Here is a 25,096-nt window from a genome sequence, read left to right as displayed (position 1 = left end):
TCCGGGCGTATTCTCCGCAACTTCTGTTTGATGGATCGAGCCTCGGGGTCAAGAGGGATCTGATGCTGTACAATCACAGCATTTTCTTGCTCAAAATCTTTTAATAAAGTGACCAAGCTCTTGCGCTCCTCCGAAGACAACGTGGACCCGATCTGGACCAGACACGGATCTTTCTCAGTACCCACATTAAAAGCAATAATTTCATCAGCAAGGGGTTTTGCAAACCTTTCCTCTTCTCGGTTAATCAAAATTTTCAAAACCAGAGGAATTCCTTCCTCATCGTTTTCTTCAAAATTTTGAAAATCATGATCAATGCAATAAACAAGCGGCACAGAGAAATACTCGAAATCTGCAACGGTATTCTTATTCACATAGTTGAGCTCATCCAGCTCCTCGATTACAACCGACTCAAAAGAAAATGAAAGTGACGACCTGGACAAAACCTTGGCATCCGGGTTATCAACCCCAGGAATACCAGACCCAAACTCAGAAGAACCGGAGTCTGATTCCGACTCCACAGACACTGTGGAATCAAATTCTAGTTCACTACCCGACTCAAAACTACTAGATAGGTAGCCTTCCTCCAGCTGCCAAATGAGGGATGGTGTGTTAGATGCATCCAAGATGCTGCTAGTAAGGTTCACGCCCGGTTGGTCCCCGTTCATGGAAACGGTCAGGTTATCCCCAAGCTCTCTGAGTTGATCGGAGGATCCGAAAGGAGACATGCCAATGCTACTCCTACTTCAAGCTTGTTGCTATCGGAATCACTTTTTGTGCTCTTCACAACTTCAGCAATCAGTTTAGCCATTTCCTCCGTATCACTGTCTTGCAGCTGGAAGTTGAAGAAAATTTCAAAACCAGGAACCCACTTCCTCTCAGAGTTGAACCAGGGTTCAGGGAAACCACAGAATGGGAAGTCTTCTCCCTCCCGAAGAAAATAACCATTCAGGGTTCCCCAGATTGGTCTATGCACAAGTTCATAGCGCTTGCCGGTCTGCTTAGCTCTAACTCTTCTTGCCATCTCTTTCCCTTTTCTAATCCAGTCTTCTTTGGTGGGCGTATAGCCAAGACCAAATGTATGTTGATTATGTGGAAAATCGGCCAATGCAGTGATGCCTTTCCAGCCACTCCTTCCCAGTCTCATTCCTGGCATGTGTTGGAGTTTGTTCATAAAGTATACAAATTAGGCGCTGACATACAAGCCCTCATCAACAGTCAAGATACTATGTACTACCCGGGCCTTAGCCAAGGTAAACCCCGAAAGGAAAACATCCTCTTCGGCATGCACAATCTCCAGTGTGGAGGATGAATAGATGAATTCCTGAAGACTATGGCCACCCCTTTCCCGTGGGGGTACTTCAGAATTTGGTGGAGGGTGGAAGAGACAGCTTTCATTTGGTGCAGTCAGGGTCGCCTAAGTAGTAAGTTGAAAGTGGCCGGATCATCCAGGACAAGGAACTCGATATCTTGTTGAGCTAGGCTGACCTGTACTCTGATCTGTAATGTTCCCATTACCTCTCTGCTGGTATTGTCATATGCCCGGATCACTTGGGCTGTAGGTACAAAATCTACTGGTCTCAGGCCAACAACATAAGTCGTGCGACAAAGACAGACATTGGTTGCTGACCCGATATCACCAATACCATTGGTACCCACTTTTCTTGGCACTCCACTAATATGTATAGAGGTTTGTTGTGTACAAAGCCTTCCGGTAGCGGTTTCTTGTCTGAGAAGGTTAGAGTTGGCATAGCGCCTCCTGGGAAGACTAATCCTACCAGTTGTTCTGGGGTAGTTTCGATGAGCAACTTAACTTTATCCATCACCGACAGCACAACCTGTCTATGCACTCGCGAAGCCATAAACAGACCCCATATAGATATATTAGCTTAAATCTTCTTCAGCTATTTCAGCACAATTTTTTGAACCTATCAACAAATAAGATATACATATATATATAAAGAGAGATAGAGATAGAGATAGAGATAGAGAGAGAGAGAGAGAGAGAGAGAGAGAAAGAGAGAAGGCAATGGTGTCTAGTCACAAGAAGGGAGTGGATGAACCAAGATGGCATTGATGAACATACGGTGATGTTTCGAACCATGGTAGTCGGCCATGAACCTATGGAACTCGACGAAGATCTTATTGTTCTTCTTAGAGACAGTTCAAAGGATAGTGACAGTGACACAGATCTCGCCAATCTGTGGTGAGAATTTGTTTCTGATGGCCTTGCTGATGACTCCAGCTCGTCACTCTTGTTATTCTTCCGATGAACTTGACGGTCTCATCAAACCTAGTGAGTCTCCGACCAGATCTCCGTCGTGATTGAGTTTCCACAATGACACCTCCACGGCGAGGTACTTGAGAACAATGTCGAGATAGATAGGAGCACCAATGCCTATATGCTGAGCATGGTAGCCCTTCTTAAGATAGTGAGCAATCTAACCAATGATGAAATGAAGACGGGACTTCATGGACTTCAACACCGCCTTCTTCCTCTCTTTTTTCTTTCGGTGTCCTTCATCGTCTTCAAAGCTCCCTTCATTCTCAAATCTCTCTCTGTAAATAAAAAGAAAAAAAACTCAAAAAATCAAAATAGAGAGAAATAGAGAGAGAGAGAGAGAGAGAGAGAGGGGGACAGAGAGAGATACATGGGTTTGAGTTTGAAGAGAGTGTTTGAACAGATAGACACATGTGGGTTCAAATAAATACAAAAGCGCGTGGACTATCCTTATGAACATGATAATGTCCTTATGACCAAAAAAAAAAAGCACCTTGATCTATCGCCTTGCAAATTTATAAATAGAACCTATGGCCTGAGCACCCATATTTCTATTACATGTTTAAATTAGTTTGTTAATTTTATGTTATTTTTCATAAATTAAAAATTGTTAAGTGCTTGTAGTTGATATTTTTATTATAACAAATGCATATATAATTTCTATAATAACTAATTATTTGCAACAAATGTAATTGAAGACTATTTGCGATAGTAACAAGACAGTCACTAAAACATTACTTTTTCTTTTCTTTTTTTTTTTTGGTGACCGTAAAATAGCAGACGCCATAAGAAATTTAAGCGGTCACAAATAATTTGCAACTGCTACTCTGTCATCAAAAAAAGTATTTGCCACTACACATTGGCGTCCCTCATTTGCCATTGCACGACAGTCATAAAAGATCTTTTACAACACATTTTTATTATTTGCAATGATTTTGGCAGTCAGAAAAAAATTTGTAACACTCACAAATTATAACAATATATATACGGATATATAGATGCTCGTCAGATTCTATCATTCATTAAGCCAATATTACCAAAATATTCCCTCTTTCATTAATTTCTTTAATGTAGTACAAAGATGATATCACATGCATTAATACATTCATTAACCCTAATGTGATGCCCCCAAAATTGCGAACATCGGAGAATATATTAACAATTAAATACAGGGTTTATCTACGGTTAGGAGTCTAGGAAACGGTGCTAATGAGTCCTATGGCCAATAACCATGTAAGATCCCAGATTGTCGGAGGAGTCGAGTTAGCCTCCCTTCTAAGTCCAGCTTTCTTAGGTAGCGCACTACCCTTTTGACAAATCTTAAAAGGCACTGACGCAAGGTCTCATAAGCAATACAGAAATAGGCATAGGATTACAAGGTAAATAATAATTACAATGTCTCAAATTTTAAATTTACAAAACGAGTCCCATTACTATTACAATCCAAGAATAAATAAAAGCACAGTTAAACTAATAAGAAAAATGGTTCCGAACTCTCTCTAAGGCAAACTTAAGTCTTCAAATGTCTTTCACTCTTCGTTCGCTTCGTACATTTCTTTGATACTTGACATGAAACGCCATGAGCTTTGAATGCCTAGTAAACACACACACACCCCGTCTCTTTTTCCTAATCTAATACACAATAGCAAATTACAACAATAGGGGAAAAGAGCCTGACATTCAAGTAATTAACACAGGTTATAGGGTTTAGTTGTTAGTAGTCTAGAAATCCCCTAAAGAGATTTCGTCCTCCCAACAGCAAGAATCGGACGCAGATTATTCGGTATGCCCCATCTTTTGCTGGTTTGCTGTAGAATTTACCTCGGATGCCTAGCATCGGTTATATACCGCGTAGCGTGAACCACAAGGCCTCAAAAGAGATGGTAAATAATGGGCCTTCCCTCCCTACACCAAATACCTTGGGTCTGAATACAACCGCTCCGTTCAAGGGTTCCGAAAACCACTTGCGCAAGACTTTAACTTCCAAATAGGAAACGCATCTCATCAACCAATCAATATCTTAGTAACTTGTCCAAAAATTCACAACCCATTACCACCCATTAAGTTTCCCGTTTGAGTTAGATAATTTAGGTCAGAGTTAGGACATGCTCTTGAAACAACATCTATTGCCCAGGTATGAACAACTAAATCGTACAAATAGAAGTAAATAAAGTTACAACACATGAGATTCACATATGAAGATAGGCACAAGTAGCTCTAGGCATATTCAAGTAGTTAAGGGAATAATTTCGCACAAGAATATAATTTCCAGATTTGCATAAGTGTGAGCACCATCGAAAGATTAAAATAAAATACATAAACATATGACATGTGTAATATCATACCGAGACATGATCATAAATTAATAAGCATATTCATGAACACAAGAGCATAAAACACCAATGAAAACAGAATTTTCAGATTCAGTACTACCTAAAGATTATACTCAAAAGGGTATTTCAGATTTTTCCAGTGCCCGACCTTCCTATAGTTCGTTGGGAATTTTATCTAGTTCTGAGAACATTTTTTGGAAATGGAATAGCTTTTCCAGATTTTTAGTTATTTTAGAAATACTCCAGCACGGTCCACAATCGTCGACCGTTACGAAAATCGGATATTCTCACAAACCACCCACTCGTTTTCATTGAAACCAATTTTCTTGAAAGCTAACTCCTTAAGAAATATTTTAACATAAAATGGAGGTCCAAAAGATTTTTATACATTTTTCTAGAATTTTCGCAAGTTGGCTGTAAAATAGATTTTTCTGGCACAATTCTTGAAAATAGAAATTTGGTGAGAAAAGAAGTCAACTAGGGGAAATTTTCCACTTCCCTTGTGATTAAAACATTCCAAATAATATGTATTAAAATTTTAAATTTAAGGTGAAGGTGTGCCTTTGAAAATTTTGCGAGATTGATATGGAAAAATGTAGTCTTATACCGATTAAGAGAAATACAAGAAGCATAGAATCAAGGCTCAACTCCTTTCATTTTTAACACAAGAATACCATTAGAACACATATGAAAATACCATCTTAACCTTCTAATAACATGTATTTGAAAAAGGAAAATGAAAGAAAGACTTGTGTTGTGGTTTACTTGAGGGTTGTTGGAATTGCTAGCAAACTTTTTCTTCCTCTCCTCTCTTCTACCATGCTCACCCTCATTCCTTTCTTCTTTCTCAGCTGAATATAGTGCGTATAACTGCTGTTCTTGTATGTAAAATGCTAAGGGAGGGGTTGTTTATATAATGAATTTGGTGCAAAAGGTCCTAAATGCCCCTAGGTTGGAGTTGGATTGGATAGTTTGGATTTAGTTTGAATTCAATGGAATAGTGGAGGATTAAAGGTCTTAATTAGGTTCGTAAATATGATCTAGTTAGGGTTTTCCTCCTAATCAAACCAACCTAGTTGCATATACACACACACTCATAATATATATATATATATATATAAGTTTATACCAAGTCAAAGATTTTCTTCCTTAAATCATGCAAAATTGTATCAAAAAGTACATTCATTATATCTATGTAGGTATGGCTGGCCATAAAATGGAGATTTGAGGGACTTATTTTATATATTATTTTGTGTACAAATCTTGGAAATTGTAAAATGTAATGTTAAAAAAAGATTTTAGGGTACAAGTGTATATATAAATATATAATGGTACTTGTTTGGGGTCAATTTGTGATTTAATAAAAATTTGAGAGCTTAGGCTCAATTAAAGTAACTATTTCAAGTGCAAAGTCAATAAATTAGTGTTAGGAAAAATAATTTGGTTTGTATTGTCTTGCTTTGAATTTAAAGGTAAATAACCGAACGAAAATTGTAAAAATCGAAAGTTAAGGCTTAGAGTGATTAATCTAAAATTTGAGAGTTAAATAATTAATGTTAGAGTGTTAGAAATGATTTATAAGCTTCCAGGGTCGATTAGGGTTTGTATGGGTTCATCTGTGATGCGTTTTCGATTCTAGGGTTTAATTCATGAATAATTGACGAACTAAGGGCTTTATTATAATAACTCAAAATTTAGGGACCTAATAAGGTTGACAAAAGTTAGGGGTCTCACACCTAAGCTATGAATCTATGGCATGTGATAGATATGCATATATAACTAAAGAAGAAAAGACAATTTCATACCTTAATAACTACATATTTCCAAGACAATGCTTGGTTACAACAAAAGTGGGTCATAGCCAACACAAATAGAAAGTTTGAAGTTTGTACAAAAGATATTTACAATACAAAAATAAATGAGCCTTCAGCTCCAAGATCCTTCAAGCTAAGTTTTTGGCGGAGGCATACTATCAGCATCTGAAAGTTGGTTTCCATATAGGGTGAACTAATGCCCAATAAAGATTAATTTAATATATAGTATGATGCTTACCAATGTCATATGGTGAATGCACATGAATGCCATTTACCAAAAGAATGCATCTTTCCTTCTTAAACAACGTAATGCCATTTTTTATAATCAAATTCATAAATCATCACATTTTAAATTAGAAAACAGGGCAGTGGATATACAACATTGGGAATCTCTATGTATGTGTCTTCTAGTTGGCTATATAAACACTACCGAAGCCATTTTACCAATACTAACAGGAATGATCGGCACCTAACCACGCAGATTTCTGGACTTTCACCGAGGACACATAGGTCAACATAAATAATAACCACAACTACACCTTCTAACCAGATTCACTAAGGTATTCACCAATTTTTCTCATAAGGACATATTTCAATGTATAAAATATGAAGCCAATGTTCAAATGTGAGATGAAAGAGTGAATGGTTTTCGTTAACCTAGTTCTCATGCGTTTGCTACAACAATTAATGATATCCTCCATCGATAGCTAAAATAGATATTTCTATTCAAAAGATAATTTAGGTAAACAGGTACAATTTCCAAGATAGAAGTAACAATACATGTTCCAACTCCACTTTCCAACTCAACAAGGTTCCAAACATTTCTCATCATTCTCATTCTCACTCAAAACCAATAATTCCAAGATTTTCAAAACAATATCTATTTCCTTCAAACCCATTTTAAAGAGAGGTTTCCAAGATTCCAACACTTCTCATCAACACACCCGTAATCACAACCTTTCAAAACAACCCATTCTAAAACCCCTATTTTATAACTCATTTCAAACCCAAATCACAAAAACCAAACCAAACTCAAATATCCCAAATGCTACATTATTTAAGGAAAACATAACAAAGCTAAATATCATACAAAGAGGTTAAAGAAATCCCTATCTCAAGAAGAAAGAGAGAGAAAAGACAAACCGAATATCAACGGAGTCGGAATCTTGAATTTTTTTCGAATCAAAACGGTCACCTCTTTGCACTCTACCTTTTATCTCAAAGCACCAAGGTCACGAGATTACAGGATTTGTATGTATGGGGTGATTTATTTAAGAACAAGAAACAAAGAGTAAAAAAAGTGGCTCATAAGGTTTTAGAGAGAGAGAAAAGCGAAAAGTAAAAGAAAAGATCTTTTGCCCATGCTTTTATACACATAGACTGCTCGAGCGACCAAAATACCGCTCAAGTGTTAGACAGAACACTGCTTGAGTGACCAAACCATGGCTCGAGCAAAGAAACCAAATTCCCAAAACCTTAACCTTATAGAGTAGATCGCTCGAGTGAACTAACCATCACTCGAGCGAAGGATGACCCCTTGTAGACACCTCATTTTTGACCGACCTTAAGACTCAGACGTCATCGACTGACCGCTCGGTGATGGTGCATGTCGTGCTCGTTTCGAGGTTTCAGAGTTTTGGCTGAGAGCCTTGCCTCCGGGCCTCTGAACTCTTCGTGTTTCGGCTCAGTTTGCGTACCAAGTCTAGTTTTCCTTGCCTGAGGGAGGCAGAGGCCTTGCAGACCATCTCTTAGTGGTCATAGACCACTTTTCCCATTTGGAGACTAGTTTTTGATTTTCGGAGCCTTCGGCCGCGTGCCTTGTCTTGGGACCGCTTAACGTTCTCCGTTTGGCATGGTTTTTGAGCCACACCTTGTTGCCTCTGCCTAGAGGAACACTGTGGTCCGGGAGACCACTTTTGTGGTGGCATACCACTTTTGATGCCCGTAGACTAGTTTTCAAGGCTTTCGGCCGCGTACTTTGCCTCCCAATCTCTCGTCTTATATCCGTTTTGGTTTGTTTTTGGTACAAACCTTGTTTTCCTTGTTTGGAAGGTGGTACAAGGGTGGGAGACCACTTTTTCTCCTCGGAGACCACTTTTCCTTTTGCCAGCCAGTTTTCTAGTTGGATAACTGGCTTGCTTGGTCTTTGGGCCAAATTTTCTGGTCGGCCACCACACCACTAGCTTTCTTTCATGCCTTGGACTCTCTTCTGCCATGGCTGACCAGTTTGTGTCTTGGAAGACCACTTGAAGTGGTCGGCCGACCACTTTGAAGTGATCGGCTACTTTTTGGCACCTTCTTGGAGATATTTTCCTCCAGCTGGCATAGCTGGAGGGCATTTGGGCTATCCTCCATACACATGTATGGAGGGATTTGTTTGAGGCTTAGCTTCTCCAAGAAGCTTTGCCTTTTAGTTTCTATAAGAGGGAGGCTCCTCCTCCCTCCTCTAGGTTCAAAAATTTGAGGGTTGAGAGTTAGAAATAATCTTGTATCTATAATTCCTTCTTTGCTTCATTTTTGTGCCTTAAAGTGTTGTTTTGTCTTAGTTTAACACACAAACACACACTCAAACACCTTCCCTTGGTTGCTGAGGTGCTAAGGGGTTGTTTTTGGTGTTCTTGGACTGGTTTAAGCTCAAAGAACTAGCTAGAGTTGCAGTTGTAAAGGAGGTCTTCAAGGGTGAGCATTTGACCTCTAAATCACCCTTTCTTGCTTCAGCTTTTAGACCTTCTTGCATACGTTTTTAAGCTTAACTCTTAACTAGAAAAAGTTTTTTTTTTTGCATGCTTAAAATAGTTGTTTAAGGTCACTTTTTCGTTTGGGGTGATTTACCCCCTATTAGGCCTTGTTAGGCCTTATTTTGAGCCATCCCTTTAGGCTCTTGTTGAAGCCTTTGCATGACCTTTCTACCACTGAAATCCAGAGGATTTTCAGTGGTGGAAAGGTGGTTTTGGAGTCCTAAATAGGAGAGGGTCATCCCCTCTCCTTGTATTGTGTTTACTTTCTTCATATGCCTCATGTTTGAGCACCTTTGTTAAGCTTATGTTGGCCAAATCTTAGCTTGTATTTGTGGTTATTTTACTGAGGCATACCACTATTTTTGCTTGGTTTGGTCATTCCATGCATGGTTAATACACTTGTAGTGTAAATCTCTTAAACTAGCTTTGTATGCTTCATGAAGTAGCATGTCATTATAGCTTGGTTTTAGTCCATTTCAGCATGTATTTAGTGTTGTTTTACCATGTCATACCTCTGTTATGGTTTGGTTTGGTTAGCCTTTGCATGCTCCATGCACTTGTAGTGCAATTCCATGAAATAGCCTAACATGCATCATGTTGTAACATGTCATTTTAGCATGCTTTTGGCTTAGCTCTGATAAGGCTTTGTTCATGTTTTAGCATGTTTAAGGTCTGATTTGTGTTTTCTTGGTCATGCATGACTTGCTTTGTATAGCTATTGTTCAATCTAGCTTGTTAGCTTTGTGCATCAAGCCCACTAGCATGCATTACATGGACTATTTGAATGATTTGTCATCATTTATTATGTGATTTCAGTCCATGTTTCATGCCCATGCATTTGCATTTTTTGCTCTTTGAATGCGTTGGAGGGATTGCCCCTTTATGCCTTAACATGAATCATTGCGTATGCCTTCATGCCTAAGCTTACGAGCTATCATTTCGATGTGTTTTTGGGGTTATTATGCCATGATATAACTCTTATTTTTGTTCCTTAAGTTATCCCATGCTTGGTCTTAATAGGTGTAGTGTAATCCACCTCATTTGCCTTGTATGCATCATGTCTTATGCCCTTCATGATAGCTTGTTTTGGCTTCCTTCTATGCATGTTTTAGACTCATTTTAACATGTTCTAGGACTATTTTGGGTTGCCTTGGTCACATGCTTCATGTTTTGTATAGTTGTAATACAAGTGCCCTTGCTTGCTTCAAGCTTTGAGCACCATTGCATGCTTCATTTGTGTCATGTACATGATTTGGCATCACTTAACATGACATTTCAAAGCATTTAGCATTGCCACATTCCCACCTAAATCATGCTTTAAGTGCCTTTGAGTGTTATGCATTGTTGCCTAGTTTATGCCTTAGCTCGTATGCTTGCATGCCTAGGCCTTTGAGCCCTCCTCTCAGCATGTTTAGGTCCTTATTTTGACCCACTTGAGCTTTTTCCATGCTTATTTCATGCATTTTTGCCATGAATTGCATGCCTCCTTTGTAGTCCTCTTTACTAGCATCATGCTTTAAGGACCCTAGCATGCCATGCTTGTGTTGATTAAGTGATTTGGCATCATTTCTTGTCTAATTTCAGTGCACTTAGTGTTGTTACACTTCCACACCTTTCACTCTTTAAGTGTTCTTGAGAGTTGCACCTTAGTGCCTTAGTTGGTGAGCCAATTGGCATGCATGCTTATATATGCTTTTGGTGCCTTTGGTTTTGTGGTATGGCCACTGTTTTGGCATGACTGAGGTCTACCCATTTCGGTTTAAGTCCATTAAGTATGTGGTTTGCATGTTTGGTGTATTGCATATTGTTGCCCCTTATTGCATTGCATTGTGCATGCATGCATTACATGGTATTTAGAACCTTATGATTGCCTTGCATTGAGTATGCCATGTAGTTCATCGCATTGCGCATGCATGTGTTAGCATTGTTATCATTAGCTTTGTTAAGTTAATCATATCACATTGCATCGGGTATGCCATGTAGTTGCATTACATATTTGCCATGCTTTTGTTGCATTATGTTTGGAATAGGTGTTAGTCCAAACATGGGAAAAGAGGGACGTTTCATACTTGAAGTGATGAAACGTGTCTTAATTCCCGGTCGACGACGCTCTTGATCATACATGATAGAGTTTTAGGCTTTATGTGTTTATTTGTGCATTCATTTTACATTGAATTGTGCAACTTCGCCACTAGGCCATCATGCATTGAAATGCGTGATTGGTGGCCCAAGGGTCGAGAACCACACTCCCTTGAGTTCATGATATGATAGGGAGGGTGGTTGTGCACACATATCTTGCAAATACATTGCCATACCCTTTCTTGCTCTTTGTTGCAGGAAATTGCAGTTCAGCAGCAACAACTGGCCAGCTAGCCAGAAAAACTAGCTGGCCGACCACTTTTCTGGTTTTTTAACAACCAAAAGTGGTCGGTAGGTGTCTGGAGAGACCAAAAGTGGTCGGCCACCCTCCCACAGGTTTCCCTAGGTGGAGTTTCAGCTTTCTGGAGCTTGGTGAAAGTTTCTGAGGATAGATGAAAACAGAGGCAAATCAAGGCATCACATTGGATTTCCGAACGAGGTGACCGGGCTTGCATGCATTCCTCTCCCTCTAAGACTCCTGATTTACTGTTTTCCTTAGATGCCATGCTTAGATAGCTAGCTTTTGCTTTGGTTTATACTCTTAATTAGTTAATGCGTTAGCTATTTAATTCATTTTGTAGTAATTAGTTAACTTGGATTAGTTAATTAATTTGTTATGTAATAATTAGTTTAATTAGCTTAGATTAACTAGTTAGCTTCTTATTCGGTCTCTCCCTCGAGAGGGCCAATTGTTGTAATAAGCGTGCGTGTGTGATGCATGTCTTCCAATCACTATTTCTTTGTCCCTTTTACTTAACCGCTTATGATGGTTAGTTTTAGGGCATATTTCATTTAGCATACCTTATGCTCGCATGCATGCATCCATTTATCTGTATTGCATGCACCGGGCTCGGCGCATCATACTAAATGCATTGTACTTTTAATACATTACTTGAATACGTGTTTAATAGCATGTTATCAAGTTACATTTCACATGACATCTTAGGATAGCCGAGCCTATCTTAGTAGCATATTCGCATGCGTTGCATTAGACATCTTAACATGAACTAGGATCATGCATGATTTCTAACTAGTTCTTTGTTTTGGCTCAGAGTACACTGTGAGTGTTTACGCTTTAGCATACCGCATGTGTGTTAATGTTGCCATGTTAGCATGCTTGCCATGAGGCTAACGGCTTATGTGATTAACTACCTGAATGCCTGTGGGTGAAGGTTAGATTACTTGAATTGGAACAATTCATTGAAATCCGCATTTTAGCCTACTTGCGAGTAGCAAACTTCAAACCATTTCCAAACAAACAGATATGCGATGCTTTGTTCAAAATTAGGCGATCTAGTCTATACTTGTTTGTTGTGTGCATCACGTAGTAAGACTAGCTAATTAATCGGAATAAGAGCACATGTCTTTTCAAAAAACAAGATATCATGCTTAGTACAGGCCGATCTTTGATCGGGCGAGCGAGGGTGCTCATTGCATGACCTTCCCCTCTCGTACCCAAGTTCCCAAGCCGAGGCAACTTTGGTGACGACAGACACGTGGCCTTAGGCACGAGTCAGGGTTTCCTAAATTCCCCCAAAATAAAATATTTAGGTGGCGACTCTGTATCTAGCAAAGCAGTCCATGTTTGGCACTTCTTTATTAAAAATTAGTTTTTGAAGACGATTTGCTGGATTTGGACTCTTTGGTGATTTATCGGTCTCACATCGCACATTGTGAGATTAGAGTCAGAACTGTGACATTTGAGTCCGAACTGTGGTAAGCCCAATGAACAGAACAGAATCCTACGCCATTTTCTTTTGCGCGCAGAGCTCGGGACATTCGAGCGCATCCACAATTTTTGGCAACTTTGCTGCGGAGATAGAGAACTTGACTCGAACTCATGATGTCTTGTTTTGACTACACTTATGTGTCTCTTTGCATTGCATTTGCATTGGTGCGCCTAGGACACCATGTTTGCCGTATGCTATTCCTGAACGGTTTGCCAGAGGCTTGCTTTGAGAAGCGTGCCATAAGGCTGACCGGTTACGGGCTCTGCCACGACGGAACACAAACCTCAGTTTTTACCGGGGCACCCCTTTTTGACCATTCGACCTAGTGCATATCGGAATCCATAGTGACTATTCCAAACTAGGACAGATTGCTTACCCGATCATAGGTTGTTTGAAACCACTGTGTGCGTAGTGAAACCCTAGCTCCTAACAAAATAGGAGAGGGAAACCCTACCCCTCCATAGGGGTGTTTTGGCTCTCACTTGCGTGCTATTTCCTGTCAGAGTGTGGCTCTACAACATTGCGTGTATCAGTTTGCAAGTCTGGGTATCAGGCCTATGGGCATCAATATTTGGAGAATCAATTTTAACTGAGGGTATCAAATTCAGTTTTGGGGGTGCAATTTGGGGCACAGTGATCAGAGTTAAGGACAGTGTGTTCAGCTTACAAATACCGACTGTGTGTTGTTATGCCGACTGTGTGTTGTCAGGCCAACTGTGTGTTGTCTTTAATTTATTGAGCTCATAACATAGCACACTGCGCATTTTGGTTGTTTATTTTTCTTATTATGCTTTATTTATCATTTTGCAAGGTAGTTTAGCACAATTGCATCCGACCAGGCAGATATTCCCCGAGCGCACACTATGCGTTTTGGTTGTTTATTTCCTTATTATCCTTTATTTGTCTTTTTTCAAGGTAGTTTAGCACAATTACATCCAACCAGGCAGATATTCCCCGAGCACTCTGGGTCAGAGGTCGAAGACTTAATCGATCCAGGGATCTGATAGACAGACAAGCAGTGTTTCTTTCTTTAGCCCTGGTTACTAGACGGAGATCAAAAAGGCGCAGTGTGTCAGTATAGAGGTCGCTAGATCAATGGTCCTTGAAAAATCAGGCTAAGATCTAAGGTTCTATTGCAGAGGTAGATATACCGGTTGTTTAGATAAACTAGCACTGTATGGCAGGTATCGAGGAGATGATGCGTCAGCTCTAGGAAAGTACAAAAGCCATGCAGCAGTACGCTGCCCGTCAAACAAAATTTGCTGCACGTCAGGCCGAGGTTATGGTGCAACAGGCAGAGGTAATTACCAGGCTACCGCAGTAGACTGGAGCATCTGCTTCACACCAAGCTCCTCCCCCACACAGGGTTCCAATACTTGGGGAGACAGCTAATGTCCAGGAAGACACGGACATCCCCACAGGGCCAGCTCCGCCCCCAATCCTACCCCAGCTGTCCAAGGCACCCACACCCACCAACCTACCAAATTCTCCCTTTGAGTTTGAAGTGGACCCCATGGCACTAAAAGTGAGCAAGCTTGAAAAGCTTTTCAAAAAGTCTTAAGGCGTGAAATCCATTCCGGATATTGAGGATGGATACACTGACTCGACCGTGACTCTGCCGGACCGATTTAAAATGCCACATATTGACCCCTTTGATGGGTTTGGGGATCCTATGGTACACCTGCGGCTGTTTTCAGACATCTTAAGGCTGATGGGCCTCTCCAGATTGCAGAAGCTTTCTCTGTTTGGGCGGACCCTATCGGGTGTAGCGGCTATTTGGTACGCAAAAATGGAGGACTCCGTTACGAGGAATTGGGAGGAGATGACTGAGGCCTTCATAGCTCAATACTCCTATAACACACAGATCGAGGTCACAACTCGTGATCACAAGACAACCAGGCAAGAACCAAAGGAGAGCTTCTCCGTCTTCGTATCCCGTTGAAGGGCCAAAGCCTCGATGATGACCATCAGGCCTGTGGACAAAGATCAGATATGGATGGTTGTGCGCAACCTCCAGCCCGAGCTCATGCAGAAGATGATCGTCCTCTCCCTGCCCACCTTTGCAGATCTACATGAGATTGGGGTGCAAATAGAGAACGCCATGAAAGAAGGCCTCATTGGTAACGAGAGAGAGCAGCCCAAGGGGGCAGCCAACTACAGTATGAATGCAGGCACAAGCAGTGCTGCAGCTACCAGATCTTCAGATGTGGGAATGGTTAGCACCACCCTTCCCAAAACCCTCACAGCTACCCCATTCACTGGTGCATCCGGTAGTAGCTCACAACTAGCTAGATATGCGCCCAAAGGCCAAAGAACCTTCACCCCACTATACATGCCCCTATCCAAAGCTTTGGGGGTTTTGATCAAGAAAGGGCACTTGAAGCCCCTAGCGCCGCGGCCTTTGCCAGAAAAACTTCCTCCTTTACATAACCCGGCAAAGTACTGGGCCTATCACCAACAGCATGATCACGAAATCGACCAATGCTTTCGATTGCGTCATGAGATCCAAGATATCATTGACAATAGGGTAATCATGCCCCTGAAAAAACCAAACATCACAACCAACCCACTCCCACCACATAACCAAGCTCCACCTCCCAAACGCATTAACCTAATCCAAACTGGAGTTGTGTCATACGACCCCAGCATATATATCACCCCTTCTTACCTACCCAAGCCGGAGGTGTTCATTCCAGAAAGCACGTATTTGTGCATACTAGACATCTCCCAAACCCAACCTGAGCCAGTGGGGGTGACTATCAAAGATAGAATCGGGATGATTGCGGGAACACATGGAAATGATTATTCAGGGCCTGAGGGGTCTGCGAGATATGTGTACGACCCAAGCAGTTACAACACACCAACAGGTCAGCCTAAGCCAAGGGTGGAATTGCCAATAAGGATAGAGATCAATGTCGTACAGGAGGATAGACCTAATCAAGGGCTAGACGACCTGGCAAAACTAGAGAAGGACATTACAAATCTGCAATTCTTTGAAGAACAGGATACAGGGGGCGTGACTATCAACTGGTTCGATCTGGAAGGGTTAGTGAAAGCTACTGGGTGGCTCAGTGACGAGCTAGATGTCATCAAACAGCCTCTGCCAGAACGGGGTCCGTTAGACACAGGGACATTAACAGTGGCCGGAATGGTCGGAGATTAGAATGAACCACTGGAGAGCACCGGTGTTAAGAATTTTGCTCAGGATCAGAACATTTTGAGTACAGAGGATGCTGAGCTGCAAGCCGCACCGAAATAGTTTGAACGGGAAAAGATCGAAGATCTAGAGAGGGCCAGGAAGGCCAAAGCCCCTGTGGGGATTGAATGTGCTGTGAGCACGAGAACTGAATGTGTTGTGGGCGCAGGAATAGTTGTAACAGAACCAGATAGCTACTTGTCGATGGCCAACGGGATATGGTGGGAAGATGATGACCTATGTCTTGCCCACACAGATAAGGATTGGGGGAACAACCGATCGGATGATACCTGGTATATTGGAGAGGTTGGCCACATGACTAGAAGTGGGTGGTATTTCAAGCCCCCACACCTAGATCAACCAGAGGCGTTCAGAAAAGACAAGGAAGCAGAAAGGCAGAAGGAAAAACTACTCGAAGAGGAGGCTGTGTTAAAACAGCTTAAGAAGATACAAGCAAACATCTCCATCTGGGGACTGCTCATGGCTTCAAGAGTACACAGACAAGCTGTCCTCTCTGCAATGGACAGGGCTAAACTTTCAATTGACACCACGCCTGAGCAACTGGTAGGATTGGTCTTTCCAGGAGGAGCTTCCCTGACGTTAACCTTCACTGACAAGGAGTTATCGTCTGAGGGCGCAAACCATAACAAACCACTCTACATCTCTGTGGAGTGTAGAGACAAGTGGGTACCAGTAGTTCTTATCGATACAGGATCCACCATCAACGTATGTCCGTCGAGGACGGCATATGCAATCGGGTTGAAGCCTGTGGACTTTGTACCTACTGCCCAGGTAATTCGGGCATATGACAATACTAGCAGAGAAGTGATGGGGACTGTGCAGATTCAGACTAAGGTCGGTCCAGGACAACACGATATTAACTTTCATGTCTTGGACGTTCCCGCGACCTTCAATCTTCTCCTAGGGAGGCCGTGGCTGCACCAGGTAAAGGCAGTCTCTTCCACCCTCCACCAGGTGTTGAAGTACCCCTACGGGAAGGGGGTGACCATAATTTTTGGGAATTCTTCAATCAATCCGCTGCCAGAGGTTTCTACGCCAGTGTTGGAAATCGAACATGGTGCGGAGGATGTGTTCCTATCAGGGTTCACGCTAGCCAAGGCCCAGGCCGTACAGAACATACTAGCTATTGACGAGGGGTTATATGTCAGTGCACAATCGGTGTACCTCATGAACAAACTCCAGCACATCCCCAGGATGGGATTAGGAAAAAGTGGCCGGAAAGGCGTTGTGGCATCGGCCAAAGTGCCGCATAACCCACATGCCTTTGGTTTAGGTTACCTGTCTACCAAGGAGGACTAGGTTAGGAAAGGCAAAGAAATGGCCGAAAGGGCCATAGCTAAGCAGGCGGGGAAGCATTTTCAGTTGATGCACTGACCTATTCAGGGTTCCCTGAACGGATGCTTTGTCCAGGAGGGGAAGGACTTCCCGTTCTGTGACTTCCCAGAGCCATGGTTGAATGCAGAGAGGAGACGCTTGCCGGGGTTCGAGATCTTCTTTGACTTGTAATTGTCTAAGGATAATGTTGCCAAGGAGCAAACAGACCCGACAGCTGAGGCTAAACAGTACAAAAAGGAGGTTTCTGAGGGCGCAGAGATTGAAATGGGGGTAGCACTGGCTTGTATACTTTCAGATCCTCCGATCGTACATGAGTGCTTGGGGGTTGACCTCTCAGTTTCCATGATTGGGAATGAAATGACTGCGAACCCACCTTCAAACATTTTGGATGCATCCATTGCACCCTCCCTCGTTTGGCAATATGAGGAAGGCTTCTTATCGAGCAGCACCGGGTCAGGTAGTGAGCCGGATTCTGATTCTACTGAGTCTTTTGAGTCGGAATCAGGTTCCAGCTCGTCTGAGTCTGAGTCCGAGTCTGGTATTCCTGGGAGTGATAACCCAGGTGCCACAGTCCTGTCTAGGTCGTCTTTTTCTTTTTCCTTTGAGTCTGTTGTAACAGAGGAACCAGGCGACTTGGAAGTACTTAATGAGAATTGTGCGGTTGTGGCCTTCGATTACTTTTATGTGCCCTTAATTTATTTCATGAATCAGGATTTTCAAAATTTTGATGAAAACGACGAGGAAGAAATTCCTCCAGTTTTGCAATATTTGCTTGATCAAGAGCAAGAGAGGTTTGTTAAACCCTTGGCTGATGAAATCACTCAAATTAATGTTGGTACTGAGAAGGACCTGCGGCTGGTCCAGATCGGGTCCACGTTGTCTTCGGAGGAGCGCGAGCGCTTAATCGCTTTGTTAAAGATTTCAAAAATGTTTTCACGTGGTCTTATGAAGACATGCCTGGAATCGATCCTGAGATTGTACAGCACCAGATCCCTCCTGACCTAGAGGCCTGACCTGTTAAGCAGAAGCTCAGAAGGATCCACTAAGATTGGGCTCTCAAGATCAAAGAAGAGGTCACCAAGCAAATTGACGCAGGGTTCCTGCTGGTATCTGAATACCCAACTTGGTTGGCCAACATCGTTCCAGTGCCGAAGAAAGACGGCAGAATTCGGGTATGTGTGGATTTCAGGATTTGAACAAAGCCAGTCCGAAGGACGACTTTCCTCTGCCGTATATCAATAAGTTAGTGGATTTTACGGCTGGGCATGCATTGCTCTCGTTCATGGATGTGTTTTCAGGCTACAATCAGATATTGATGGCACCCGAAGACCGGGAGAAGACTGCTTTTACCTCCCCGTGGCGAACCTATTGTTATAGGGTGATGTCGTTTAGGCAGAAGAATGTTGGAGCTAAGTATCAACGGGCTGCGACCACAATATTGCACGACATGATCCACAAGGAGGTTAAGGTGTACGTGGACGACATGATTGTCAAGTCCAAAGAAAGATAGGGCCACTACACTGCCATGCAAAAATTCTTTCAACGGATCAGAGAGTATAGGCTGCGGCTGAATCCTCAGAAGTGTACATTCGGTGTCACAGTAGGGAAAATGCTAGGGTTCTTGATCACACAGAGAGGTATCGAGGTCGATCCTTCTAAAATCAAGGCCATCTTAGAAATGCCACCACCAATGACTGAAAAGGAGGTGCGAGGCTTCCTAGGTAAAGTGCAATTCATAAGACGGTTTATTTCAAAATTAACCTTGACTTGTGAACCACTCTTTGGTCTCCTGAAGAAAGGAAAGAAATTCCAATGGGACGGTTGACGGCAAGCTGCTTTTGAACGGATCAAGCAATATTTACAGAACCCACCTGTGTTGTCACTGCCTGAGCCGGGGAAACCTTTTATTCTGTACCTTTCAGTGACTGAAACTACAATGGGTTGCATGCTCGCGCAAGAGTCTGAGGACAAAGTAGAGAGGGCTATCTACCATCTGAGCAAGAAAATGTTGGAGTACGAGTCCCGCTACACTTCGCTAGAGAAGGCTTGTCTAGCCTTGGTATGGGCTACCAGGAAGCTGCGGCACTACCTATTAGCTCACTCTGTAATACTGGTTTCGAGATTGGATCCCATCAAATATCTCTTCGAGAAACCAGCACTTACGGGTAGGCTAGCCCGTTGGTTGCTTCTGCTTTCCGAATTTGATCTGAAGTATGTGACGCGCAAGTCAGTGAAAGGGAGAGCGGTAGCAGAGTTCTTAGTCGATCACCCAGTTGAAGGGGATGATGCAGTTGAGCACCTATTCCCAGACGAGGCCATTTTACATGTCGAAGACGAAACTTGGACGATGTACTTTGACGGAGCGTCAAACCAATATGGGTATGGGATAGGGGTGTTATTGATAGCGCCTGACAATTCTTGTATACCTCTAGCATTCAAACTCTGGTTCAAAGTATCGAATAATGAAGCAGAATATGAGGTATGCATTGCCTGTTTAGAAGCCGCCCTAGAACTAGGAGCAAAATGGTTGGATGTCATCGGGGACTCGAACCTTGTTGTATCTTAAGGTAAATGAGATTGGAAAGTTAAAGAAGAAAATATGAGAATCTATCACCAGACCTTGGACGTGTTAATTCCTTAGTTTAAGAAGTTGAACATCGCTCATCTATTAAGAGAAAACAACAAGTTCGCAGATTCACTAGCAACTCTATCTTTCATGATAGACATCCCTTTCGGAGTCCGGATACGTCCGATCATCATCGAACAGAAATTTGTGCCGGCCTACGAGCTGCTTGCTGCCATAGAAAAGGTACAAGATGAGAACCCCTGGTATTACGATGTCTAGAACTTCTTAGAAAAGGAAACGTATCCACCAGGGGAAAACGCCAAAGATAAGTGGGCAATTCGAAGAATGGCCGCTCAGTTCATCATCTGCGGGGGTAAACTATACAAAAGAGGTCATCTCGGGATGCATGAGCTGTGTGTTGATGCCGAAGAATCAAAGCGCTTGATGGAGGCCATCCATGGAGGAGAGTGCGAAGTGCACACGAACGGCGTAATGCTAGCCCGGAAGATCCTTAGACAGGGTTATTGCTGGTCCACCATGGAGGATGATTGTATTGGCTTTGCCCAGTGATGCCACAAATGTCAGATCCAGGCCAACCGCATGAACATTCCGCCGTCAAAGCTGTACAACATGACTTCGCCATGGCCGTTTTCAGTCTAGGGGATTGATGCGATTGGAGCTGTCACTCCGAAGGGGTCCAATGGGCATGAGTACATTTTGGTAGCGATAGACTACTTTACAAAGTGGGTTGAGGCTCAATCTTATGCGGTGTTGATGGCATCGCACATTGCTAAGTTCATTAGAAACAACATCATCTGTCGCTACGGGGTCCCGAACGAGATCATTTCAGATAATGGTTCCCACTTCAAGAAGGAGGTGATCGACTTGTTGAACAAGTATAACGTGGCTTTTCACAAGTCATCTACATATCGTCCGTAAACCAATGGAGCAGTTGAGGCTGCCAACAAGAACATCAAGCACATTCTGCAGAAGATGGTGGAAACCTACCGGGACTAGCCAGATAAGTTGCCATTTGCTCTGTGGGCGTAGACGTGCCCGAACGTCCCGGGAAAATCCCATTTTGTTCATTGGGCTCACTACAGTTCGGACTCAATGTCATGGTTCTTAATCTGATCTTGCAAAGTGCAATGCGAGATTGATAAATCACCAAAGAGTCCAAATCTGGCAGATCATTTTGAAAAACGGATTTTTAGAAAGAAGTGCCAAACATGGACTGCTTTGCCAAATACAGAGTCACCACCTAAATATTTTATTTTTGGGAAATTTAGGAAACCCTGACTCGTGCCTAAGGCCACGCGTCCATCATTACCAAAGTTGCCTCGGCTCGAAAACTTGGGTACGAGAGGGAAAGGTCATGCAATGAGCACCCCCGCTCGCCCGATCAAAGATCGGCCTTTACTAACATGATATCTTGTTTTTGAAAACACATGTGCTCTTATTCCGATTATTAACCTAGAATTGCTATGTGATGCGCACAACATACAAGTATAGACTGGATCGCCTAAGTTGGAACAAAACATCTCATGTTTGTTTTTGAAAGCGGTTTGCTACTCGCAAGTAGGCTAAAATGCGGATTTTGCCACCCTCAAGTGGGCTTTAGAAAACATGGTGTTTTGCCACTCTTAATTGGGCTTAAAACTCGCAATCAATGAATTGTTCCAATTCAAGTAATCCAACCTTCTCCCACAGGCATTCAGGCAGTTATATCACATAAGCAGTTAGCCTCATGGCAAGCATACTATCTTGGCAGTCACTCACACAAATGCAAAGATGCTAAAGCATAAACACTCACCAAGTACTCTGAGCCAAAACAAAAGCTATATTAGAAATCAATTCATGATCCTAGCTATGTCAAGACTGCCTAATGCAACACATACAAAATGCAACTAAGATAGGCTCGGCTATTCTAAAATGTCATGTGAAATGTAATTTGACACATGTATTCAAACAGGAATTGAAATACAATGCAGCTAGCATGATGCGCCGAGCCTCGTGCATGCAAGACAGATGAATGGATGCAAACATGCGAGCATAATGATGCCAATTGAAACATACCCTAAAACTAACAATCGTAAGCTGGTAAATAAAAGGGAGAAAGAAATGGGGGTTGGAAGACATGCACGCACACTTATTTACAACAGTTGTGCCCTCTCGACGGAAGGTCCAAAGGAATAAAACAGAACCAACTAGCTAATCTAAGCTAATCTAATTAAACTAGTTATTACACAACAGAATGAATAACAAGCTACAGCTAATTATTACACAACTCTAACTAATTAACAAATTAACTAAGTTAGCAATTGAATAAACACGTAAACTATATGGAATAGGCTGCCTCCAATCTGCCTTGGATGACGATGGATGCATGCCCGGTCACCTCGCGCGAAAATCCATCGCGATGCCTCGATTTGCCTCTGTTTGCAACTGGTCTCAGAACATTGCAAAAAGCTCCAGAAGGCTGAAACTCCATCATGGGAATCTGTAGGAGGGAGGCCGACCAGTTGTTAGCATTGGAGAGCACCTGCTGACCACTTTTTGTGTTGAAAACCAGGAAAAGTGGTCGGCCAGCCACTTTATCTTGTTGGCCGACCAGTTTTTGCTGCTGGTTTCTGGTTTGCAGCAACAGAGAGCAAGAAAGGGGCATGGCAAAGTATTTGCAACACATGTATGCACAACCACCCTCCCTATCATTACGTAAGCTCAAGGGAGTATGGTTCTCGACCCTCAGGCCACCAACCACGCATCTCGATGCATGATGGCCGAGGAGCCCAAGTTGTACAACTCAATATGAAATGAATGCACACACGAACACATAAAGCCTAAAACTCCATCATGTATAGTCAAGAGTGTCGGCGACCGAGAATTGAGGCACGTTTCATCACTTTGAGTATGAAACGTCCATCGTTTGCCGTGTTTGGACTAACTCCTATTCCAAACCCAATGCAACAAATAACATGCAATGGCATACACAATGCGGCTCAAGCATGCAAACATACGATGCAATGAAAAAAGCACGTGAACAAGACGCAAGGGACAAACATGAAAACATGCAATGCAACATGAACAACCTAACAAGGCTAATGGCACGTGTAGACACCCCATTTTTTACCGACCTTAAGACTCAGACGTCACCGATTAAGCGCTCGGTGATGTTGCATATTGTGCTCGTTCAGAAGTTTCAGAGTCTCGGCTGCGAGCCTTGCCTCCAGACTTCCGGATTCTTTTGTACCTAGCCTCGGTTAGCGAACCAGACTCAGTTTTCTCTGTTTCTTTTCCTGAGGGGAGGGAGAGGTCCCGTAGACCATCTCTCAGTGGCCGTGGGCGACATTTCGTGGTCGTAGGCCATTTTGCCCGTTTCAGAGCCCGATTCCCGGTTTTTGGAGCCGTCAGGCCGTGTGCCTCGGTTCGGGACCGCCTAACCACTTCCATTTGCTCCGGTTTTTTGCATGCGTATTATTTGCTCCCTTTTGAGGGACACTGTGGTCCGAGAGACCAACTTCGTGGTCGGACACCACTTCCGGTGCCTAACTGCCCACTTTCGGGGCCCCGAACTGCGTGTTTTGGCTCCCGAACCTTCATTTTGCATTTTTGGGCTCCGACCCAAACTTGAGATAGTCATATTTTGAGGTCCTTTTCATGTTTGATTAAGGATCTTTTGTTGTTTGAGATCTCTTCCTATCACTTGCTTCTTTAACACTCTTTTAGGCCTATTTTTGCGCGGTATTTTAGGCTTACTTGTGAGCTGTTTTGGACTTAGTCGTAAACCACAAAGTGTCTTGTTTTGAGCCTCTCTTCAACTTTGTTGAAGGGCTCTCGGTCATTTGGGTCCAGCAGCTACCACTTGCCTTTATATCCCACTTTTTGGCTTTTTTGGAGGGAAACTTGGATTGTTTTCCCTCCATTTTTTTCCCTCCATTTTTTCCCCCCATTTTTCCACCCCTTTTGCCTATATATACAGCACCCTAGGTCTGTATTAAGGGTTAGAAAAAAAAACTATTTGGAGCTCCTATATTGTATCTCTATCTCTCTATAATTCTAAGCTTCAAAATCCTTAAGTTCCTACACCCATTTCTTCACCACCACCAAGCACCACCACCACTACTCCATTCCAGCAGATAGGAGTGGCTTTCCAGCAGCTAAGAGGCAACATTTTTCAGTCCTAGAGGTAGCAAAGGTTGGGTCTTCAAGGGTGAGCACTCTTCTCCCTCTTTCTAGCTCATTTTTGCCTCATTTTTTTAGCCTCTTTGCTTGCTGTTTTGAGCTCCGACCAAAACATAAAATGCCATTTTTTTGAGCTATATTCCATGTTTCATTAAGGGCTCAACCCTGTTTGAGCCCCCCATCTTGCACTTGCTTCAATATCTTCCTTGAATGCTGTTTTCTTGCATGCTTTGGCAGCCCATTATGCTTCCATTTTTGGTCATTTTACAGAGCTATAAATAGTCTTATTTTGGCCCATTCTTCATGTTTCATTAAGGGCCTTTGGCTGTTTGATGGATATTTAGTATACTTTGTGCTTTGGCCATCTTTTGGCCCATTTCTTGCATAAGAGCTTAGCCATATCTATATTTGTTTTTGGGGTTTTTACAGTTCTGTAAATATGCATATTTTTGGTCCCTCTTCAATGTTGTAGAAGGAAATTTTTCAGTTTGGGCTTTGCATATACCACTTGCTTCTTTGGCCATTTTTGGCCCATTTTCTTCCATAAGAGCTTAGCCATATCTATGTTTGTTTTTGAGGTTTTTACAGTTCTGTAAAGTGGCTTATTTTTGGCCCCTCTTCAATGTTGTTGAAGGGCCCTAACCTATTTAGAGTTAGCAGCTGTGAGTTGCTTCATAATCTCATGTTTAGGGCCATTTTTGCATGCCATTGTTGCCCTATCTTTGCTTGCTGTTTGGCCATGATTTGTACTGTAAAAATGCTTA

This window comes from Camellia sinensis, chromosome 1 (genome assembly GCF_055761805.1).
Source record: "Camellia sinensis isolate YWXY chromosome 1, ASM5576180v1, whole genome shotgun sequence".
Taxonomy (NCBI): Eukaryota; Viridiplantae; Streptophyta; class Magnoliopsida; order Ericales; family Theaceae; genus Camellia; species Camellia sinensis.
This window is presented reverse-complemented; position numbering follows the sequence as displayed.